The sequence below is a fragment of the Oncorhynchus mykiss genome, chromosome 15 (genome assembly GCF_057628025.1).
Source record: "Oncorhynchus mykiss isolate SJ-2025 chromosome 15, ASM5762802v1, whole genome shotgun sequence".
NCBI lineage: Eukaryota > Metazoa > Chordata > Actinopteri > Salmoniformes > Salmonidae > Oncorhynchus > Oncorhynchus mykiss.
Genome location: NC_143036.1, coordinates 46160715 through 46184267, shown reverse-complemented (window position 1 = coordinate 46184267; position 23553 = coordinate 46160715). Strand labels below are relative to the sequence as shown.

Below are 23553 nucleotides of genomic sequence, written 5' to 3'. Positions count from 1 at the left end.
GGCCCAATTCTTCGCCATGTTTGACTTTACCCTCTGCTATCGGCCGGGATTAAAGAACGTCCTGAGGAGGATTCCTCACCTGCCCACACTCCTGAGGGGCGTACCTACGTCTTGAAGGCCTTCATGGAATGACTGGGGGTCACGGGCGGCCTCACCTCTGGGTACCATCCCCAAGCAAATGGGCAGGTGGAAAGGGTAAATCAGGAACTGAGTAGGTACCTTCGTAGTTACTGTCAGGACCGGCCGGGTGAGAGGACTGAGTTTCTGCCTCCGTCACTCCTCCACTAACCTCACACCCTTTCAGTGTGTTCTAGGCTCCTGGCACCGGAGTCAGATCGAGGCTCCTGCAGTAGACGATTGGTTCCAGCACCTTAGCAGTCAATTACCTTATTTCACCCTCATTTCATTTACAGTGGTTCCACCTTTAAAAGTTGCGTCATACTGCAGAACACCTTGCAGGCTGCTGCAGCATTCTGTGGCACGTTATAGAATTGTCAGCAAATTTTTTTCTGTTAATGCAAGTTATTGCTAGTTTGACCACCAGAGGATATCTTTGAGAAGCATTTGATAGTCTTCCATATTGCAGGCACGCGGGAGACCAGGGTTCAATTCCCTGATGGGGAGGAAGGAATAGGCTGTCCTTGTAAATAATAATTTGCTCTTAACTGATTCCATATATGTTATTTCACAGTTTAGAAAAATAGGAAAAATATAGAAAAATCCTGGAATGAGTAGGTGTGTCCAAACTTTCGACTAATACTTCCTTAATTCATTTGATTAATACGATTCCATGAAAAACAAAAAACCCTTTGGGTAAATTCAGACAGTTTCGCTCTCGGAGCGCACCCTGGATGTTTGGGTTTATTTGAGCGTTCTGGCCTTACAATGGCAGTCAAGCACCCAAGCTAACATTGGCTAGCTTGCTAGCTACTTCCAGACACAAATGAGACCACTCTGACCATTTTACTCGCCCTAGCAGAGCATTGTTCCTGACATCCCATGCCCCATCTACAGAGAATCTTGCTGTGCTGCAACATTAAGTGAACCCTACCACTGACTCCTCATCTTTTGGTCAGGACATATAAATTCAGCAAAATAAGAAACAGCCCTTTTTCAGGACCCTGTCTATCAAAGATAATTCGTAAAAATCCAAATAACTTCACAGATCTATATTTCAAAGGGTTTAAACACTGTTTCCCACGCTTGTTCAATGAACCATGAACAATTAATGAACATGCACCTGTGGAACGGTCGTAAGACACTAACAGCTTACAGCAATTAAGGTCACAGTTATGAAAACTTTGGACACTAAAGAGGCCTTTCTACTGACAGGGCAATAAATTGTAATGTCCGTACTGTGAGATGTCTAAGACAGCTCTACAAGGAGACAGGACGGAGAGCTGATTGACCTCGCAGTGGCAGACCACGTGTAACAACACCTGCACAGGATCGGTACATCCGAACATCACACCTGTGGGACAGGTACAGGATGGCAACAACAACTGCCCGAGTTACACCAGGAACGCACAATTCCTCCATCAGTGCTCAGACTGTCCGCAATAGGCTGAGAGAGGATGGACTGAGGGCTTGTAGGCCTGTTGTAAGGCAGGTCCTCACCAGACATCACCGCCAACAACGTCGCCTATGGGCACAAACCCACCGTCGCTGGACCAGACAGGACTGGCAGAAAGAACTTTTCACTGACGAGTCGCGGTTTTGTCTCACCAGGGGTGATGGTCGGATTTGCGTTTATCATCGAAGGAATGAGCGTTACACCGAGTACTGTACTCTGGAGCGGGATCGATATGGAGGAGGAGGGTCCGTCATGGTCTGGTGCGGTGTGTCACAGCATCATCGGACTGAGCTCGTTGTCATTGCAGGCAATCTCAACGCTGTGCATCACAGGGAAGACATTCTCCTTCCTCATGTGGTACCCTTCCTGCAGGCTCATCCTGACATGACCCTCCAGCATGACAATGCCACCAGCCATACAGCTCATTCTGTGTGTGATTTCCTGCAAGACAGGAATGTCAGTGTTCTGCCATGGCCAGTGAAGAGCCCGGATCTCAATCCCATTGAGCATGTCTGGGACCTGTTGGATCGGAGGGTGAGGGCTAGGGCCATTCCCCCCAGAAATGTCTTGCAGGTGCCCTGGTGGAAGAGTAGGGTAACATCTCACAGCAAGAACTGGAAAATCTGGTGCAGAGGAGGTGCACTGCAGTACTTAATAAAGCTGGTGACCACACCAGATACTGACTGTTACTTTTGATTTTGATCCCCCATTTGTTCAGGTACACATTATTCCATTTTTGTTAGACACATGTCTGTGGAACTTGTTCAGTTTATGTTGTTGAGTCTTGTTATGTTCATACAAATATTTACACATGTTAAGTTTGCTGAAAATAAACACAGTTGACAGTGAGAGGACGTTTTTGTTTTGCTGAGTTTACATGCATTCTCTTCAAGATGTTGAGTCTCCAACCTTCTTAGGTGCAGTCTTCCCACACTATGTAGGATATTGTTTTAGCTCCAGTGCCACTCTTGATAATGGCAAACATTTGTATTTTTTGGAGGAAAGTGAAAGCTTTGTAAGCCCAGCTGTCAAAGTGAGAGAGTAGGCTATTATGGATAGAGCAGGTACTTTTGTGTAGTCTATTTCTTGTGAGGGTTTCTGTCCTCAGATACAGAGAGCTGTGAAAGCCTGTCTGCAGATTGAGGTCCGAATGAATAGCAGCGGTTCTCAGTCCTGGTGCTGGGGACTCAAAGGGTTGCACATTTTTATTTTTCCCATAGCACTACACAGCTGATATGAATGATCAACTCATCATCAAGCTTCAAGTGGTATTTATGTATTCAATTGTGATGCCGTCCTTGATATGATCCGGGTATTGTCACATGCTACACATGCACATGTATCCATCTATCCAAAGTTATCATGATTTATTATAAGGGATATTATACTTATATATCATACAGGAAGTATTATTAAAGAGATGCTTGACATTGAAATACAGATAGAGATATAGTAGTCCCAGAGGTAATGATCCAAGGTCAGTTTTGCATTTCACCTCCTGATGGTTATGATGACTGACCGTGTTAGAATAAAAAAAACAAAGCTTAATCATGCTCTCTCTCTATCCATCTGTCTCTCGTCTGCAGAGATGTTTTGATGTGAGAGAGGAAGCCAGTCCGGTCATCGCCACCTCACCCGCTCTTAAGATAACCTTCAGGCTGACTGGGAGCCCAAGGCTGGTTAGGAGACATCTCTAGAGACACTATGTAATTGTGATGAACTGAGAGAATATTAGGGTAGCACTGTAATTCATTAATCATATGCTGTCTTCCCTTCTCCTCTGTTTTACCTCTTTCTTTTTCTGTCTTCTACACCCCCTTCTCACCACCTCCTCTTCTTCCTCTTTTTTTTATAATGCATGCCATATATGCATTGAAGTACAGATTGTACTTGTATTTATAACATAATATTACAATTATAATATTTATAATGCATGCCATATATGCATTGAAGTACAGATTGTACTTGTATTTATAACATAATATTACAATTATAATATTTATAATGCATGTATGATGTATTTATAACACCTGGATAATGAACGTTCAATAAAGCGTTTCACATTCTCCACACTGGTTGAAATGAAGTACAGTGCCTTGCGAAAGTATTCGGCCCCCTTGAACTTTGCGACCTTTTGCCACATTTCAGGCTTCAAACATAAAGATATAAAACTGTATTTTTTTGAGAAGAATCAACAACAAGTGGGACACAATCATGAAGTGGAACGACATTTATTGGATATTTCAAACTTTTTTTTTAAATCAAAAACTGAAAAATTGGGCGTGCAAAATTATTCAGCCCCCTTAAGTTAATACTTTGCAGCGCCACCTTTTGCTGCGATTACAGCTGTAAGTCGCTTGGGGTATGTCTCTATCAGTTTTGCACATCGAGAGACTGACATTTTTTCCCATTCCTCCTTGCAAAACAGCTCGAGCTCAGTGAGGTTGGATGGAGAGAATTTGTGAACAGCAGTTTTCAGTTCTTTCCACAGATTCTCGATTGGATTCAGGTCTGGACTTTGACTAGGCCATTCTAACACCTGGATATGTTTATTTTTGAACCATTCCATTGTAGATTTTGTTTTATGTTTTGGATCATTGTCTTGTTGGAAGACAAATCTCCGTCCCAGTCTCAGGTCTTTTGCAGACTCCATCAGGTTTTCTTCCAGAATGGTCCTGTATTTGGCTCCATCCATCTTCCCATCAATTTTAACCATCTTCCCTGTCCCTGCTGAAGAACAGCAGGCCCAAACCATGATGCTGCCACCACCATGTTTGACAGTGGGGATGGTGTGTTTAGGGTGATGAGCTGTGTTGCTTTTACGCCAAACATAACGTTTTGCATTGTTGCCAAAAAGTTCAATTTTGGTTTCATCTGACCAGAGCACCTTCTTCCACATGTTTGGTGTGTCTCCCAGGTGGCTTGTGGCAAACTTTAAACGACACTTTTTATGGATATCTTTAAGAAATGGCTTTCTTCTTGCCACTCTTCCATAAAGGCCAGATTTGTGCAATATACGACTGATTGTTGTCCTATGGACAGAGTCTCCCACCTCAGCTGTAGATCTCTGCAGTTCATCCAGAGTGATCATGGGCCTCTTGGCTGCATCTCTGATCAGTCTTCTCCTTGTATGAGCTGAAAGTTTAGAGGGACGGCCAGGTCTTGGTAGATTTGCAGTGGTCTGATACTCCTTCCATTTCAATATTATCGCTTGCACAGTGCTCCTTGGGATGTTTAAAGCTTGGGAAATATTTTTGTATCCAAATCCGGCTTTAAACTTCTTCACAACAGTATCTCGGACCTGCCTGGTGTGTTCCTTGTTCTTCATGATGCTCTCTGCGCTTTTAACGGACCTCTGAGACTATCACAGTGCAGGTGCATTTATACGGAGACTTGATTACACACAGGTGGATTGTATTTATCATCAGTAGTCATTTAGGTCAACATTGGATCATTCAGAGATCCTCACTGAACTTCTAGAGAGAGTTTGCTGCACTGAAAGTAAAGGGGCTGACTAATTTTGCACGCCCAATTGTTCAGTTTTTGATTTGTTAAAAAAGTTTGAAATATCCAATAAATGTCGTTCAACTTCATGATTGTGTCCCACTTGTTGTTGATTCTTCACAAAAAAATACAGTTTTATATCTTTATGTTTGAAGCCTGAAATGTGGAAAAAGGTAGCAAAGTTCAAGGGGGCCGAATACTTTCGCAAGGCACTGTATCTCATTGGAATACTACACCTATCCTGTGTCCTCAGATGTATGCAGATGAAGGGAGTTAGATATGCATAGGTGTATTTCTGCATATGTGAATTACAAATCAGCCTTTACTAAAATCATGTTTCTAGTCTATTGCATAGTTACAATGTGTAATCATTGATGTCCCAGGAGCAGGAGTGGTAAACACTGTGGAAGTGTATAATTGTAATACATACATGCAGACACAGCATCACTCAAAGAATGGAGTTTGATACACCTGGTATTGGATATGACTGAAAAAGAATGTCTCACAGAGATTCATACCTGAACAGCAACTTTATTTGCCAAAGAAGAGTAAAACGATCAGTGAATATATTCAATGTACAGGCTACAATGTGGGGATCACATGCGTGGTAATAACTACAGTACATGTAGATAGGACTTGTAACCTTGGCAAAATAAAGTTATCATATTCTACTCAATCCATAGGCTTCATTAATGCCATTCAGACTTGAAGTCGATACAACAACTATGATAGCTGTGGTTCATAGATTGGTTCGGAACTAATATTCATACCAAAAGTTGTAGCGTCCATACACAGATCGGCTACATACTGTAGCTAGCTACACATCCATAGGCATATAGTTATTTTTATCCTCCACTACACAATAAGCAAATAAATAGTTAACTAGCTATGTTACTTCAGCTGTATTGCATGGCAAATATAAGCAAGGCAAGCTAACACACTTGTACATCCAATTTGCAATAAATGCTTTAGCTAGCTAGATTCTTCATATCGACTGATTCACAAGACGACAGCCTGGCTTGCTGGTTTTCTCAGGAGTCCCTAAAACATTAAACACGAATTACAAATTCATACTCACGTCAAAACACTAGCTAGCTAGATGACTAATGTTAGCTAGTCAGCTAACTTGCTAAACAGCGATTTTTGTAAATTAACTTTAAAAAATAATATGCACAAACGTTTGTCTCTACATTAACTAACACATTCCTCTCAATTGTACATTTTTTGCTTGACTTGTTATGACGTTATAATTACTTACATTTGCTTCCACCGTAATGTTTTGAAAGTCACCCGGGACGGGTGGCTCGCGTCAAATTCGTCATTGGAACCACTCAATATGATTGTTCATATATAAACCTTGGGACCCAAATGCTTAATGAGTGCTCTAACTCCCCCTTGTGGTGGTCTAGAGCAATAAAGCCGTGACGCTGGGTACCTCTAAGTCCCGCGGTGTAAGCTCACAGCTTTTAAAGGAGGAATCATTGTATCTCTCCTCAGGCCGGTGGCAGGTAGTCCCTTGGCCATTGCTGGATCCCATGACAAACCTCCCCCTCCCTTGGACGTCGAGGGGGCCCTGGCGTACTCCGTCTGCAGCCTGTTGGACTCACAGCATCGTGGGGGGTCTCTCCAGTACCTGGTCAATTGTGAGGGGTTCTCTCAATCGGGACTTCCACAGGCATCGTCCCGACCGACCCGCACCGCCTCTCCAGGGTCTTCCCCAAGGTCGGCGGCACCCCGCTACTGGAGCAGCACCTGGGGGGGCATCGCCGGCCTTCTAGCTGCTGTCAAACCTGCTGCTGGCAAACACCCTTCACTCATCAACCTCGTGTCTCGTTATCAGTACACACCTGTTTCCAATCCCCCCTCTCCCGTTGTATATATCCTCCCTCTGTCGTTTGTCTTTGTTGGTCATTGTAAATGTTGCTTGTTTTTCTAATGAGAATCTCTTCTACTGTTTACTGAGTACTTTATTATTTTGCATTTTGGGTTTAATCCCACGTTTAAATCTGGTGCTAAATTAAGTAGTTCTAAACCTGCAACTGCCTCCTGCCTACTCCTCTCTACACTAATGAGGGCATAACACACACCTGGCCATGGATTAAAAATTAAAAAGGGGGGACCACGTATAAAAAGTGCTGTAATTCCTACACTGTCCACCCGATTTGGATGTAAATACCCTCAAATAAAGTCTGCATTATTTAATTTAAACTCCAGTATGCTGTGGTAGACAGCTAAATAATAATAACTTTATGGACCTGACTGTATGTAAATGTGATATTTCAATTTAGAATAGAATAAGGCTGTAACTTAACAAAATGTGGGAAAAAGTCAATGGGTCTTAACACTTTCAGAATGCAATCTATGTAAGGGTTCTCGTCCTCCTCTTCTGAGGAGGAGTAGCGAGAAGGATCGGAGGACCAATGCGCAGCGTGGTAAGTGTCCATAATGATTTTTAATAAAGACAATAAAACACTTGAACAAAACAACAAACAATGACGTGAATATACAAAACCGAAAACAGTACCGTCTGGACCAAACACTCACACGGAAAACAAAACACCCACGCAACACAGGTGGAAAAAGGCTACCTAAGTATGATTCTCAATCAGAGACAACTAACGACACCTGCCTCTGATTGAGAACCATACTAGGCCGAACACAGAAAACAACATAGAAAAACAAACATAGACTGCCCACCCCAACTCACGCCCTGACCATACTAAAACAAAGACAAAACAAAGGAACTAAGGTCAGAACGTGACAATCTATGTCAATTAAGTGTCCCTGTGTGTAACTCTGAGGTCTCCTCTGACCGTGGGTGGTGCTAGCGGGTCACAGACCAGCAAAATATGTAGAGCCAGGTCACACTCTTTCAAATAATATGGATTTACTGAGCACAATGGTGTGAAATTATTGGCGTACACTACCGTTCAATATTTGGGGTCACTTAGAAATGTCCTTGTTTTTGAAAGAAAAGCAAATTTTTTGTCCATTAAAATAACATCAAATTGATCAGAAATACAGTGTAAATTACTATTGTAGCTGGAAATGGCTGATTTTCGATGGAATATCTACATAGGCGTACAGAGGCCCATTATCAGAAACCATCTCTCCTGAGTTCCAATGGCACGTTGTGTTAGCTAATCCAAGTTTATAATTTTAAATGCTAATTGATCATTAGAAAACCCATTTGCCATTATGTTAGCACAGCTGAAATCTGTTGTCCTGATTAAAGAGGCAATAAAACTGGCCTTCTTTAGACAAGTTGAGTATTTGGAGTATCAGCATTTGTGAGTTTGATTATAGGCTTTAAATGTCCAGAAACAAATAACTTTCTTCTGAAACTCATCAGTCTATTTTTGTTCTGAGAAATGAAGGCTATTCCATGCGATAAATTGCCAAGAAACTAAAGATCTTGTACAACACTGTGAACTACTCCCTTCACAGAACAGTGCAAACTGGCTCTAACCAGAATAGAAAGAGGAGTGGCAGGCCCCGGTGCACAACTGAGCAAGAGGACAGGAGCGTGTCTAGGTTGAGAAACAGATGCCTCACAAGTCCTCAACTGGCAGCTTCATGAAATAGTACCCGCAAAACACCAGTCTCAACGTCAACAGTGAAGAGGCGACTCCAGGATGCTGGCCTTCTAGGCAGAGTTCCTCTGTCCAGTGTTTGTGTTGTTTTGCCCATGTTAATATTTTCTTTTTTTGGCCAGTCTGAGATATGGCTTTTTCTCTGCAACTCTGCCTAGAAGGCCAGCACCCCGGAGTCACCTCTTCACTGTTGATGGTAGTGTACATAACTTTTGAACGGTAGTGTACATAATTACATGATGTATAGGTCCCTTGTCTGTCCAGTGCCCTGACCACTGTTTGTTTCAAGGTAATTATGGAGACAACACTGACGGACCTGTTTCTGCCAAAACAACATCACAACTCTGAAGACCTCCACCTTGCTGCCACATTGAAGCTAGCTCAGAAGAAGCTGCCGTAAGCACACGCGATGGCAGCGTGCTTTTGATCTTTCCAATCACCGCGGTTGATTAAACTTAAATATAGGATTCATTAAAATAACCAGAGTGGTGCATTTAGTAGGTGATGAATGTGTGCTTTGGAGCAGTCTCACAGCCATCAGGGGGAAAGAAACAAATAATCAGAGAAGCAAAGTGAACCCAAGATGGAGCCCTTTATAAAAAATCTTTGAATTTATGAAATAAATCAGAGGCCCACTGGGGGAGTTTGGAAATGATCTCAAGAGCTTCAGATCAGAGACAGAAAACACACATGATGAACTGAGTAAGGACATAAGAGATAAAGCAAGGCCTAAATGCCACCATGGAGAGCTTGAAGGAGGCGGAGGAGAGATTGGCCTGGTACGAGGAGAGCGACCCTGCTTTATGAGGCAGTTAATTACTTGAAAATTGAAAGATATATCCAGCAAAACTGACTACCTAGAAAATAAATAAAGATAAAATAACATTAGAATACACAACGTGAAGGAGAGGGCAGAAAAAGACGACATTGCCAAATTTGTGGAAGAACTGTGTGATGTTATATTCTAATCAAGTGTGAGAGACTGTCATTTCATCAATAGCTATTCAATATCAATTAATTGTTGCAATAAGGAAACAGTCGACACCACAATCCAAAGTGTGTGTGTGTGTGTGGGGGGGGGGGGGGGTATTTTACTCTTCCAGGCTAAGTTTCCCAGATGCAAGGATGAGAACAAACACAGATGTTTGTTCTATTCTTTCAGGCTATCTCTATCTCGAGTCACACACACCACATCTTATCTATGAATACAGGCTCAGTGCGACCGGAGACATAATGTCTCACATGCACCACTAATCATAGAATGCAATATGGCTGTCAAGTTTTTTATCACCAAGCCATCACTTAATCAGTAGCCAGCACAAACTTCAAAAACTCCTCTCAGGTCACTCAGAATGAAGAGAGAGTGTCCTAAGAACCCTACTCTATTGCATGAAAACAACCATTCGGACGATAAACAGTATCATAACATGATCTTGTAATTTTGCTACCATAATGCCCCCTCAAGAAACTGAGTTTCTTCTATACAAATTCAAGATTGTTAATGACACTCTATGTGCACTGGAAGTGCTCTTATCGAATTAAACTTCATGGGGTAAACCTTCACAGGGTGGAACTATGAAGGAAAAATGCATTAATGGTGATTTGTCATCAAAAAAAGATATAAGAGGCGGATTTGATTGATAACATAAATTATTTAGAACCTAGACATCGTGCACCAGAACCTATTCTACCTATTCTAGAACCTAAACTGAATGTGGGCGCACCACTATTCAGGCAGAAGCAGATGAACGATCTCCACATCAATATGGCTCAGCCACTTTTACTGATTTAATATTGGATCTATGGTGATAAGGCATACCTTTATTTACCAACAAATTGGACAGGGTGTTGTGTTTTTGGTAAACTAAATATCTCCATTGTTGATATGCATAAAACTAACTCCTCCAATCCAAGCAAATTAAGACAGATTAGGAGGAGCATTTCACAATTGAATGATGTTCCAATTGAGTCAAGACGATCCTCGAAACTTGAGAAGTTTTAGCGTGGGTTATTTTCTTGGTATAGGGCATCGGAAAATGCCCATGAGTTAGAATGATTGGGTCATCATTTAGAATGATAGGTACATTTAATGCTGGCCCCTACTGAATACTGTAAGAATGGTGAGATCGCTGAGTGTGTAAAAAGAGGAGGTATTTTCTACCATCAGTTCAGTTTTACTGTATAATTAAGCAGTGACCACCAAGTGTTTTCCTCGTGATTCCTGCTGTGATGCTCATCCAGTGGATGTATCAACCTCCTGCTTTTTCTGGTATCGGAGCGGCTATTGTTTACTGGACTCCTGTCCTGAGCCTGCTGTTGGCTCAAGCTGGAGTGGCTGTTATTTAACTTCTTTGGGACAGGGGGCAGTATTTTCACGTCCGGATGAAAAGCATGTCCAAAGTAAACGGCCTGCTACTCAGACCCAGAAGCTAAGATATGCATATTATTAGTAGATTTGGATAGAAAACACTCAGAAGTTTCTAAAACTGTTTGAATAATGTCTGTGAGTATAACATAACTTATTTGGCAGGCGAAACCCCTGAGGTCACTCTTTTCAATCAGTTTTCATTGGGAATCCAGATTTCTAATCGACTATCCTGCAGTTCCTATCGCTTCCACTGGATGTCAACAGTCTTTTGAAATTGGTTGAGGTTTTTCCTTTGAGAAATGAAGAAGTAACACTGTTCTGAATGAGGCTTGAGTCTAGAGTACCTAAAGTTGTATTACAAAAGTCGTTTGAAATGTTTGGACAATGCTTACAGGTAACTGTTGAGATATTCTGTAGTCACGTTGCGCAAGTTGGAACCAGTGTTTTTCTGGATCAAACGAGCCTAATAAATTTATATTTTGGATATATATCGAAGGAATTAATCGAACAAAAGGACCATTTTGTAACGCTTTTCTTCCGCTGAAGGAGAGGAAGACCAAAATGCAGCGTGGCAGAAAGTCATCACATCAGCCATGACATCAGCCTGGCCCCCATGACGTTTCGGAGTCCTGGTATGTTGTATGAATGGTATATGCGGAAATGAAGAACTGGAGGCTTTAAGGGCACTCCTTTTAGTGTTGAACCAGTCCTTTGGGTATCAGGGCGTGGTTAACGCAGCCACGTACTTAGTTTTCTTCGTGGGCTGACCCTTCTGAGGATGACCCTTCTTGGGGCTCATTTGAATCATCATCCTCAGGATTTGTATACATTATGCACTTCCTTACATGAACAATGCTTTGCCGCTGTTGGCTCTGTACAAAAAGAGCGTCCAACAACTCTAACATTTTCAATTCCATTAAATCCCAACTTTTAAAAGGAATAAGCATGCGCAACCTAAAATCCTCACAAATTTTTTGGTTGCGGGTTTCCTCGTTGCTGATATAGAACACCATGCAGCCACATGGAAGTCCATTCTTTCTTTGTATTTTCACCCTGTGAAATATTCTTCCTGAGGAGTCAGGGGCACCTTCCCAACGGGTCTCGTAGCCCGTGAAGAAGCTATACCCCTTGGTGATAAGTCTCAGTTCGGGACACACAACCTTGCGAAAAACCGTCCAGTCTTCAAGCCCGTAGTCCACTCCTAAAGTCTGGTCGGTATATTATTCTCCTTTGGCTACCGTATAGGAGGTTCACTCTACAGGCCAGGTAATCAAACTGATACCCCCATTGCTGTCCATTAGACATCAGCACTTGATCTTTCAGTGCAGTTGCGGGCGGTAATTGGGTTCTATACACACTTAGAAACCGCTTTTTTGGTGCATCGTATATTGTGGCGTTATACTTGGCCCTTTCTCTATGTTTCAGCCGCGGTCCTGCTTCCATTGTTACAGTCATCACAGCTTTGCCACTGATCACAGAATCAGAACAGGATGCCAATATATGGGCATAAGCACGTGATAAGTTCCCGCCAGGATGTCCTGACAGGATGCCCAAATATGGGCATGCACACGTCATCCGGACATAGGGTCATGAATCAAACGTTTGACATGTGCTGTCTACTTTATTCTCTCTTCTGTGGATTGCCTTGTCATTGAGACAGAACTGCCCCCAAGCCCATCTCTGAAGCATCCACCTCCACCACAAAGGATATCGTGGGATCTGTGTATTTGAGCAATGGGGCAGAGGTGAAACGTCACTTGACTAGACGGAAGGCCTTGTCAGTAGCTGGGCTCCACACCAACCTACAGGGACCACCCATGAGGAGAAACGGTAGTAGAAGTTGGCAAACCCCAAAAAACATTGTAACCCCTTTATGGTGGTTCGGACTGGCCATGACCTGACCGCATCTACCTTCTTGACGCCCATCCTCACTCCCTGCGGACTGATTTGGTAGCCTAGGAAGGAGACAGCCTTCTGATGAAACTGGCACTTCTCAGCCTTGACGAATGGGTGGTTAGCCAGGAGAAATTCCAGGACTGCTCGAACGTCAGCGATGGGATCCTCCAGGGTAGCCGAGTAGACCAGGATGTCACATGTGCAACCAGAGGGAAAAAACTCTAGCCCATCTTCACTCCACACACAGAGATGTACACAAAGCTCTCACCCGCACTCCATTTGGCAAATTTGACCATAATTCTATCCTCCTGATTCCTTCTTACAAGTAAAAACTAAATCAGGAAGTACCAGTGACTCTCTCAATACAGAAGTGGTCAGATGATGCGGATGCTATATTACAGGAATGTTTTGCGAGCACATACTGGAATATGTTCCGGGATTCATCAAATGGCTTTGAGGAGTATACCGCCTCAGTCATCTGCTTCATCAATAAGTGCATCGATGACGTCGTCCCCACAGTGACCATACGTATAGCAGCATACCACTATGCAACCCAATGCTGACTTGCTTCTGAAGCTAAGCAGGGTTGATCCTGGTCGGGTCGGTCCCTGGATGGGAGACCATATGCTGCTGGAGGTGGTGTTGGAGGGCTATTAGCAAATTTGGTCCACAAAAAATATCCCAATGCCCTGTGTATGTTGTCGTCTTTCGTAATAGGACTTTAAAGGGGTGTCCTGACTCTCTGTGGTCACTAAAAGATCCCATGGCACTTATCGTAAGAGTAGGGGTGTCCTGGCTAAATTCCCAATCTGGCCCTCATACAGTGGCTTGCGAAATTATTCACCCCCCTTGGCATTTTTCATATTTTGTTGCCTTACAACCCTGGAATTAAAATAGATTTTTGGGGGGTTTGTTTCATTTGATTTATATAACATGCCTACCACTTTGAAGATACAAAATATGTTTTGTGAAACAAACAAGAAATAAGACAAAAAAAAATAACTTGAGCGTGCATAACTATTCACCCCCCAAAGTCAATACTTTGTAGCGCCACCTTTTGCAGCAATTACAGCTGCAAGTCTCTTGGGGTATGTCTCTATAAGCTTGGCACATCTAGCCACTGGGATTTTTGCCCACTCTTCAAGGCAAAACTGCTCCAGCTCCTTCAAGTTGGATGGGTTCCGCTGGTGTACAGCAATCTTTAAGTCATACCAACTTTTCTCAAATGGGTGGAGGTCTGGGCTTTGACTAGTCCATTCCAAGCCATTTAAATGTTTCCCCTTAAACCACTCGAGTGTTGCTTTAGCAGTATGCTTAGGGTCATTGTCCTGCTGGAAGGTGAACCTCCGTCCCAGTCTCAAATCTCTGGATGACTGAAACAGGTTTCCCTCAAGAATGTCCCTGTATTTAGCGCCATCCATCATTCCTTCAATTCTGACCAGTTTCCCAGTCCCTGCCGATGAAAAACATCTCCACAGCATAATGCTGCCACCATCATGCTTCACTGTGGGGATAGGGTTCTCGGGGTGAGGTGTTGGGTTTGCGCCAAACATAGCGTTTTCCTTGATGGCACAAAAGCTCAATTTTAGTCTCATCTGACCAGAGTACCTTCTTCCATATGTTTGGAGAGTCTCCCACATGCCTTTGTGCGAACACCAAACGTATTTGCCTAACCAATGGCTTTTTTCTGTCCACTCTTCTGTAAAGCCCAGCTCTGTGGAGTGTATGGCTTAAAGTGGTCCTATGGACAGATACTCCAATCTCCAAAGCATTGTAGCTCTTTCAGGGTTATCTTTGGTCTCTTTGTTGACTCTGATTAATGCCCTCCTTGCCTGGTCCATGAGTTTTGGCGGGTGGCCCTCTTTTGGCATGTTTGTTGTGGTGCCAATATTCTTTTTCAATTTTTTAATAATGGATTTAAATGGTGCTCTGTGGGATGACCTAAGTTTAGGATATTGTTTTACAACCCAACCCTGATCTGTACTTCTCCACAACTTTGTCCCTGACCTGTTATTTTTTTATTTTATTTTTTATTTTTTATTTTTTTACCTTTATTTTACTAGGCAAGTCAGTTAAGAACAAATTCTTATTTTCAATGATGGCCTAGGAACAGTGGGTTAACTGCCTGTTTGGAGAGCTCCTTGGTCTTGATGCCGCTTGCTTGGTGGTGCCCCTTGCTTAGTGGTGTTGCAGATACTGGGGCCTTAAAGAACAGATGTATATATACTGAGATCATGTGACACTTAGATTGCACACAGGTGGACTTTATTTAACTAATTATGTGACTTCTGAAGGTAATCGGTGCACCAGATCTTATTTTGGGGCTTCATAGCAAAGGGAGTGAATACATACTGTATGCACGCACCACTTTTCTGTTTTTTTAATATTTTGAAACAAGGAATTTTTTTTCATTTCACTTCACCAATTTGGAATATTTTTTGTATGTCCATTACATGAACTCAACATAAAAATCCATTTAAATTACAGGTTGTAATGCAACAAAATAGGAAAAACGTCAAAGGGGATGAATACTTTTGCAAGGCACTGTATCATCAAGGTCACCTAATCATCTCCAGCTTATAATTGGCTCAATCATCTCCCCTCCTCTCCCCTGTAAATTTTCCCCAGGCCGTTGCTGTAAATGAGAATGTGTTCTCAGTCAACTTACCTGGTAAAATAAGGTTAAAATAAACAACATATCCCAACCAAAAGCCATTTATTACAGGCAACATCTGCATTGAGCTAAAGGTTAGAGCTGCTGCTTTCAAGGAGCGGGACTCTAATCCGGTCGCTTATATGAAATCCCGATATGCCCTCAGACGAACCATCAAGCTGCCCAGTGACGCGAGCCTACCAGTCGAGCTAAATGCCTTTATGCTCGCTTCGAGGCAAGCAACTCTGAAGCATGCAAGAGAGCACCAGCTGTTTTGGACGACTGTGTGATATGCTCTCAGTAGTATTGTGAATTTTCCAGTACGTATGTGGCAATTATTTATTTCAGAAGGAGTCAGTCATTGGACACGATTAGATATGCACCTGTCGGTTATTCTTGTAACTGTTATGGCCAACTATGTACTGTTGCTATTGTTACACCTCTTGAGGCTTTTCCAGAAAAGGGGTGTCCCTTTCAGAGGAGTTAGCATGATGACATGTATTGGTTATTCCTGTAGAGTGCCAAGGTTTGTTGCTATGGTCCTACATGCATTAAACTATTTATGTGACTCTACACGTTGCATGTCCTAATATGAATGCAATATGATAACGGTGGCTAAATGCCAGAGGTGATGAGTCATTAAAAGAAGTTACTATGAGTATGACTTAAGGAGGACAAAAGTATAAGAAGTCTGTGCCGAGACTGGAAAGCAGTTTTTGGCTAAAATACTTGCTCGCTAGCCTAACTTACTTTCATGGGCAATGATACGCCAGGCCAGCTAGTTAACATTAGCCTACTACATCTAGCTACATGTTGAAATTCCATCCTCTCAGGGCAGGGGCACAATGTATACATTTATGGTTGGATCAGAATCTCTGTTATAATCATTGGCCGGTACTGTCCAAATCGATGCCTAATTTAGGAAGGGACAATCTTTTGCTAACTAGCTAGACACCAGAGGACAACAACACAATGAGATGCAACAATTCAAGTTTTTACTCTGTTTATAATGACGTTTGGCTTGTGATGTGATTGGTCTGAGGCCAAATCCGAACTTGTTTGGTGCACCAGAACATTCATAGCTGAGCTCACACAGTTTAGCTCCACTCTGATTGGCTATTACTTTATACATTTTTTGTCAAGGGAGGCCTAAAGCCTGGCTTCCCTTGGCATCCATGAATACACGCCAGTGCCTCTAACCACATAAATGCAAATGTCATCGAAAATCACATCAAACACTTATCATCAAAACAGTATTTGCTTTTAAAACTCATCTCACTGTGATTGATTAATATGAAGAAAGAAGTTCAACAACAAGTTGAAACTGAATGGAAAACATGGTAGTTGTGGACCTTGTTTCAAAGCCTATAGAAGTGCATTCTAAGGTGATGATTAAATACAGAAAACGTATGCATATTGGAGTTTATGGCCTATATGAGTCAAAGCACGAAAAAAAACAGAATTAAAATAATGATTGTGCCTTCATACAATGCATAGCCTACCGCATATTACACATGGCAGAAAAACATGATAGAAAAAAAAATGATATAAGGTATGGTACATAATTGGTCTAGCCTATACTCCAAAATTAATCAAAAGTACAAAGTTGAAACCACTGATTATGACAATGAGGTGAAACTCCTGGACAACTTGGATCTGTCCTGTTGTTACATGTTGTTTGTTAACATGACAGCAATTTGGGGGGGATTGAGAGCCATTTAGATTAGGCTATTTGATAGGAGAAACCTGCATGATGTCAAACCCGTCCGTCTCATTACAATGCCATACATTTTATCTCCAGCATGTAGGCTAGCCTGTATGCTGCATATTCTATATCTGTTACATGATTTATGTTAGATATTTTTTGGGACAGAACGTTTTTGGAGAGCACCCTGGAGAGGCGCCCTGGGAAAGAATAAGCTAAATATTTTGTGCACCTGCCTTTGACAAAGTGGAAACTGCTTATCAAAGTGCGGCATCAGCGCTGACCTGAAAAGCCACTGGTTGAGAGAAATTGTCATGTTATTTTTGGGCAGAATTATGTAAGGGTTTCAAGGTTGTTGTTGGAGGTGCATTTTGGCCAGTGTAGCTCAGAAAATGGAGAAGATAGTTGCTCAACCAAACTCCTTATTTGGTGATCAACGAACGTATTTTGACATTATAACGCTTGCAGAGCTGGTGAATGGGAGTTTGCATCGGAGTTTTGTGGCCGTTAAAATTAGATAACGTTAGCTGGTGTCCCAGTAGATGCACACGTGTTAGCTACTTCTATGGTAGCTCCGAAATAACTAGCTCAGGATATATGTCTTTACATTTGTGTTTTTGGCATGTACTGACTTTATTAGCAACAGTAATTAAATACTAGTTAGCTAGCCATTTCGAAACTTGAAATGAACATCGCAAAATGTATAGTCTCATTTGCAAGAGTTAACAGTACGCAACATATTTTAAGGCATATCGGAATCCAAGTTTCCAAGTGGTTCCATAGTGTAGCGGTTATCACGTCTGCTTTACACGCAGAAGGTCCTGGGTTCGAGCCCCAGTGGAACCATATTTTTAATTTACGTACATACGTTATGTGATACACCACAGTATTGCTAATGCATGTGTCTATTTAGGTGGTGGCAGTCTACACTATTTTAATACAGAGTTTGCTGTTGATATCCACATAGGTTGCTGCTGGCAATGACTGGAACGAACTACAAAAATCTCTGAAACTGGAAACACTTATCTCCCTCACTAGCTTTAAGCACCAGCTGTCAGAGCAGCTCACAGATCACTGCACCTGTACACAGCCCATCTATAATTTAGCCCAAACAACTACCTCTCCTCCTACTGTATTTATTTATTTATTTTGCTCCTTTGCACCCCATTATTTCTATCTCTACTTTGCACATTCTTCCACTGCAAATCTACCATTCCAGTGCTTTACTTGCTATATTGTATTTACTTCGCCACCATGGCTTTTTTTTTTTGCCTTTACCTCCATTATCTCACCTCATTTGCTCACATTGTATTTAGAAGTATTTTCTACTGTATTATTGACTGTATGTTTGTTTATTCCATGTGTAACTCTGTGTTGTTGTATGTTTCGAACTGCTTTGCTTTATCTTGGCCAGGTCACAATTGTAAATGAGAACATGTTCTCAACTTGCCTACCTGGTTAAATAAAGGTGAAATAAAAAAATAAATAAAAGGGTTATTGTGAGTCACTGTCAACAAGTAGTTGACTGAGTTTAAGCCCAAAAGCCTGCAGATGGCGATATTGAGTCGTTTCATTCTACCATCCAAAGGGTATCTATGCAGCCGGCTATACACTCGGATCGCTTGTGGACGGTTCATACATAAAACAATTTTCCTTTCAGGCTGCAAATGCATCCGTTTCCTCCTTAACTCGATTTAATGGCGAGAAGGCAAGAAAAAAAAGGTAAAATATGCATACCATAAAACTTCAATTAAATGCACCTCTGATCAGTGTTGGATTTGTTATTATAATGTTTACACTGGTCATACTGGTCACAATAAACAGTGTGGTAGTCTTTTCAACAAATTATTGAGCAAAAGCTGTGTGCATTAGGAAATAAACACTTGGTTCAAATAGAAACCTATCTCTAATAAGAGCCGGTTGTGTTCAGTGATTGAAGCAAATACATGCCTGGGCTATTAATTGTAGTTTTACAGTACTTTCTTTAAGAAACACAATTTTCCACAAAATAAAATTTGATTTGTCATGTGCCGAATACAAAAGTTGTAGGTAGACCTTACAGTGAAATGCTTCCTTACAAGCCCTTAATTAACCAACAATGCAGTTCAATAAATATAGTTAAGAAAATATTTACTAAATAAACTAAAGTAAAAAATTTAATAAAAAGTAACACAATAAAATAATAATAACGTGGCTAAATACAGGGGGTACCGTTACTGAGTCAATGTGCAGGAGATTTATGCATTTAGATCAATGTAAGTAGTCCGGGTGGCCATTTGATTAAATGTTCAGCAGTCTTATGGCTTGGGGTAAAAGCTGCTAAGAAGCCATTTGGACCTAGACTTGGCGCCCTGGTACCGCTTGCCGTGTGGTAGCAGAGAGAACAGCCTATGACTAGGGTGACTGGAGTCTTTGACAATTCTTTGGCCCTTCCTCTGACACCGCCTAGTATATAGGTCCTGGATGGCAGGCAGCTTAGCCCCAGTGATGTACTGGGCCATACACACTATCCTCTGTGTCGCCTTACGGTCGGTCGGTCGTGTGCCGAGCAGTTACTTTTGGAGGATCTGGGGACCCATGCGAAAATCTTTTCAGTCTCCTGATGAAAAGGTGCCGTCATGCCCTCTTCACGACTGACTTGGTGTGTTTGGACCATGATAGTGTGTTGGTGATGTGGACACCAAGGAACTTGAAACTCTCAATCCGCCCTGTCAATGAGAATGGGGGCATGTTCCCTGTAGTCCATGATCATCTCTTTTGTCTTGCTCCCATTGAGGGAGATGTTGTTTTCCTGGCACCACACAGCCAGGTCTCTGACCTCACTATAGGCTGTCTCATCTGTTCTCTATCGCACGGCAAGCGGTACCGGTGCTCCAAGTCTAGGTCCAAAAGGCTTCTCAACAGTTTCTACCCCCAAGCCATCAGACTCCTGACGCCTTGCTAGTGTGGCTAAATGCTTTTCCCGGATGTTGCGTACCACTGCTTTGCTTTATCTTCGCCAGGTCGCAGTTTGTTGATGAGAACTTGTTTTAAAAAAAGGTGAAATAAAAATAATAAAACATAATCTTAGGAAAACATGGAGATGCCGGGGATTGAACCCGGGGCCTCATACATGCGAAGCATGCGCTCTACCACTGAGCTACATCCCCACGTGATACTGCTAGGGTAAGTATTTAAGCTATTTAAACCTAGTTCCTGCAATATTTATGGTTTTATGTGATCGAAAGCGTCCCATTATCCGACCCTAGCAACTTGTTAATCAGGTTGGTTGGTATGTGATTTATGCACTTAGTCTTTAATTCTACATTCATTGCAGTATCTGATGTCGACAACGTTTACAGTGGCGCACAACATTATGATGTTTACGTTAGCTTCTTGATGGCTAACGTTAAGTTAGCTATGCTTGCTACTGTGCGTTGTAGCTAGATCAGCGATGTTTACTGATGTTTGTGTCAGACAGTGCAATAGCTATTTAGTTAAATACTATCCACGTTATGGATGGTAGCCTAAAATCAAACTAGCTAGCCAAACCGCCTGGTCTTATAACGTTCACGGAATCGTCGACGCTTTACAAGAATTGTTCATTATTTATAATATACTCTAAAACAATCATAAGCTGCGATGGCCGAGTGGTTAAGGCGTTGGACTTGAAATCCAATGGGTTCTTCCCGCGCAGGTTCGAACCCTGCTCGCAGCGGAAAATGGTTATTTTGAATCAGTTATAGGATTGAGGAGTGAGGATTATAACGAATAACCCCGTTCACCATGCGAAAAGAACCAGATTTTGTTAGGACATCAATTTGCGCGATCAAACCTTATGCATGTGCTAAAATATGCGATAGATTGATTGAAAGGTACACGAAATACACTAGCTGAGGAACGCTAAACTCCATTCTCAATAAAACTTTGATTAACTTCTAACCCCACTTTTGAGAAAATGTATATTTTGGTACGCCTTCTGAAGTATGGAACGCCGTTGGGGTCAAACCGCTATCTTTTTAATGCTATGTGTGTAAAGTAAGCAGGTGCGGGCGCTAAATTAATGCGTGCACGCGTTAAATGAACATCTTCACGTGCTAAATTAACGCCTCAAATAAGCACTTGCAAATGTGCTTGCAGGCGGTCCAACATGTGCAAAATAAACGGCTGCAAGTGGTCCTACACACGCTAATTTACCGCATTCTTTAATATGCTAATTTTACCAGCCAATTTCCCTAGCGCCTCCTTTCATTAAATCCGTGTACAGTCAGTTTGAACCAACAACACCACAATTGAAGATGGTGAGAAGGAAGTTCCTTATCCGCTGCAAACAGACCCTAAATGACTGCACTCAGCTTCTGCTCTCCGATAATCCTGGACTTGATGCCCTTCAGTCCATGTTAATCAAGGTTGATTCTTTTTAAATATTATTATTATTATTATTATTATTATTATTATTATTATTATTATTATTTTTATTTTTAAATTTTATTTTATATATATATATATATATATATATATATATATATATATATATATATATATATATATATTTTAAGGGGTGGATCAGCTTAATATTGCGGAAAGAATGTTGCTTCCAATGTAATTGTCTGCATCATTTCCAATCCCCCATATTTTTGGGGTAAATATATATATTCATACACGCATGCATACATATACACATATATACATACACATACCTATATAGACATACATACTTTTTTTAAGAATATACCTTTATTTTTATTCCCCGCAAACCCTACCGCCGATCCCCCAATTGGAGTAAACTAATAAACAGTTCTGCTTTTACCTTCAATTTATACATCTAATACACATTTTACAGACACAGTCTACTTTACAATAGTTCTCTCTTGTTTGTTCTTAGTCCTTCCTCTATTTCTGATGTCCATCCAGTTTGATTTCTATTTGTAACTATGCTATTTCACAAAAGTTCCGAACCTATATACATTTTACAGATCCTGTATGCTTTACATTGTTTATCTTATTATTAGTCCCACCCTTCAGCTCCATTCAACCTCTCCCATCTATCTCTCAACATCAGCCATTTCGGATTTCTATTTGCCATATATTTTTCAACTGTGCAGTGATGCTTCACAAAATAATTGAACCTTCCTATTCTCATAGCTTCTACAGATTGTACATAAAAAATACATATTTTTGCTAAAATAATTACTATATTATTGATTGATTGACTATGGCTTTTCAAATCACCCAGTATTGCTATCTGTAGCGTTAGTTCTAGGCAAATGTTGCAATTCTTCAGCCATTCCTGGACCTGTGACCAAAAACGAGCTACATATGGACAATACCAAAGTAAATTATCTAATGACTCTGCCTCCTCACAACAGAATCTGCAGAGCTGGGAAGATTGTATCCCCCATATATATATCATTCTATTAGTTGCAAGAATTTTGTATAGTAATTTATATTGAAAAATGTGAAGTTTTGAATCCGGCGTTGTTTTGAGTATCAATTCATAAACCATGTGCCATGGAATGGGTATATCGAAAATCTCTTCCCAACTATTTAGCAATTTATATGGCACAGCTGTCAGTTTTTTGGTCCTTAAATTAAATTGGTATATGTTTTTTTTATCACACTTTTCTTTAACCATTAATGCTCTTTAATACAGGGCCGACATACAAGTTCCTTACTTTTTTCCCCTTCTACTTGCCTCTTCCATTTTTGTGGTAATGCTGTAATTAATTGGTTGTAATTTTGGGTAGAGCAGACATTTCCATATGTCTGTGTTAGCTGCATGTGTGACATAACTCCACCAGTCCTATTTATGATATCATTCACTAAAATGATACCTTTTTTAATCATTTCTTCAATAAATAGTTTTTTTTTATCAATTAGTATATTTGAATTTAACCACAATATTTGTTGTACTATTTGTTCCGTCCTTTCAGGTGGATTAAACTGAAATTGCAGCCAACTTTCTAAGGCTTGTTTAAAAAAGAAAGATATTTGGAGATTATTTCCTTTTCAAACAACCGAAAGTGAGCAGGTGTAATCTGAATAAAGGGGAAAAGGCTCTTCCTGAATATAGGATGATACATTCGTACCAATTGACTAGAGAACCAGTTTGGATTTAAGTATAACTTTTGTATGACTGATGCCTTTCGTGAGAGGTCTAATGCTTTAATATTTAATCATTTCTGCCCACCGAATTCATATTCGTTATATAAATAGGCCCCTTTAATTTTATCTGGCTTGCCGTTCCAAATAAAATGTAATATTTTTTGTTCATATAATTTA

General features: G+C 41.1%; 3 non-coding genes across 3 annotated transcripts; 2 read left to right on the top strand and 1 right to left on the bottom strand.

Moving 5' to 3' along the window:
* Nucleotides 1-18065: 18065 nt before the first annotated feature.
* Nucleotides 18066-18138, top strand: trnav-uac (transfer RNA valine (anticodon UAC)). The gene has a single exon. It is a non-coding gene; the product is annotated as a tRNA-Val (tRNA).
* A 2231-nt stretch (nucleotides 18139-20369) lies between these two features.
* On the bottom strand, nucleotides 20370-20441 carry trnaa-cgc (transfer RNA alanine (anticodon CGC)). Its single transcript has one exon. It is a non-coding gene; the product is annotated as a tRNA-Ala (tRNA).
* Nucleotides 20442-20907: 466 nt separating this feature from the next.
* Nucleotides 20908-20989, top strand: trnas-uga (transfer RNA serine (anticodon UGA)). The gene has a single exon. It is a non-coding gene; the product is annotated as a tRNA-Ser (tRNA).
* The last annotated feature ends 2564 nt before the right edge of the window (nucleotides 20990-23553 follow it).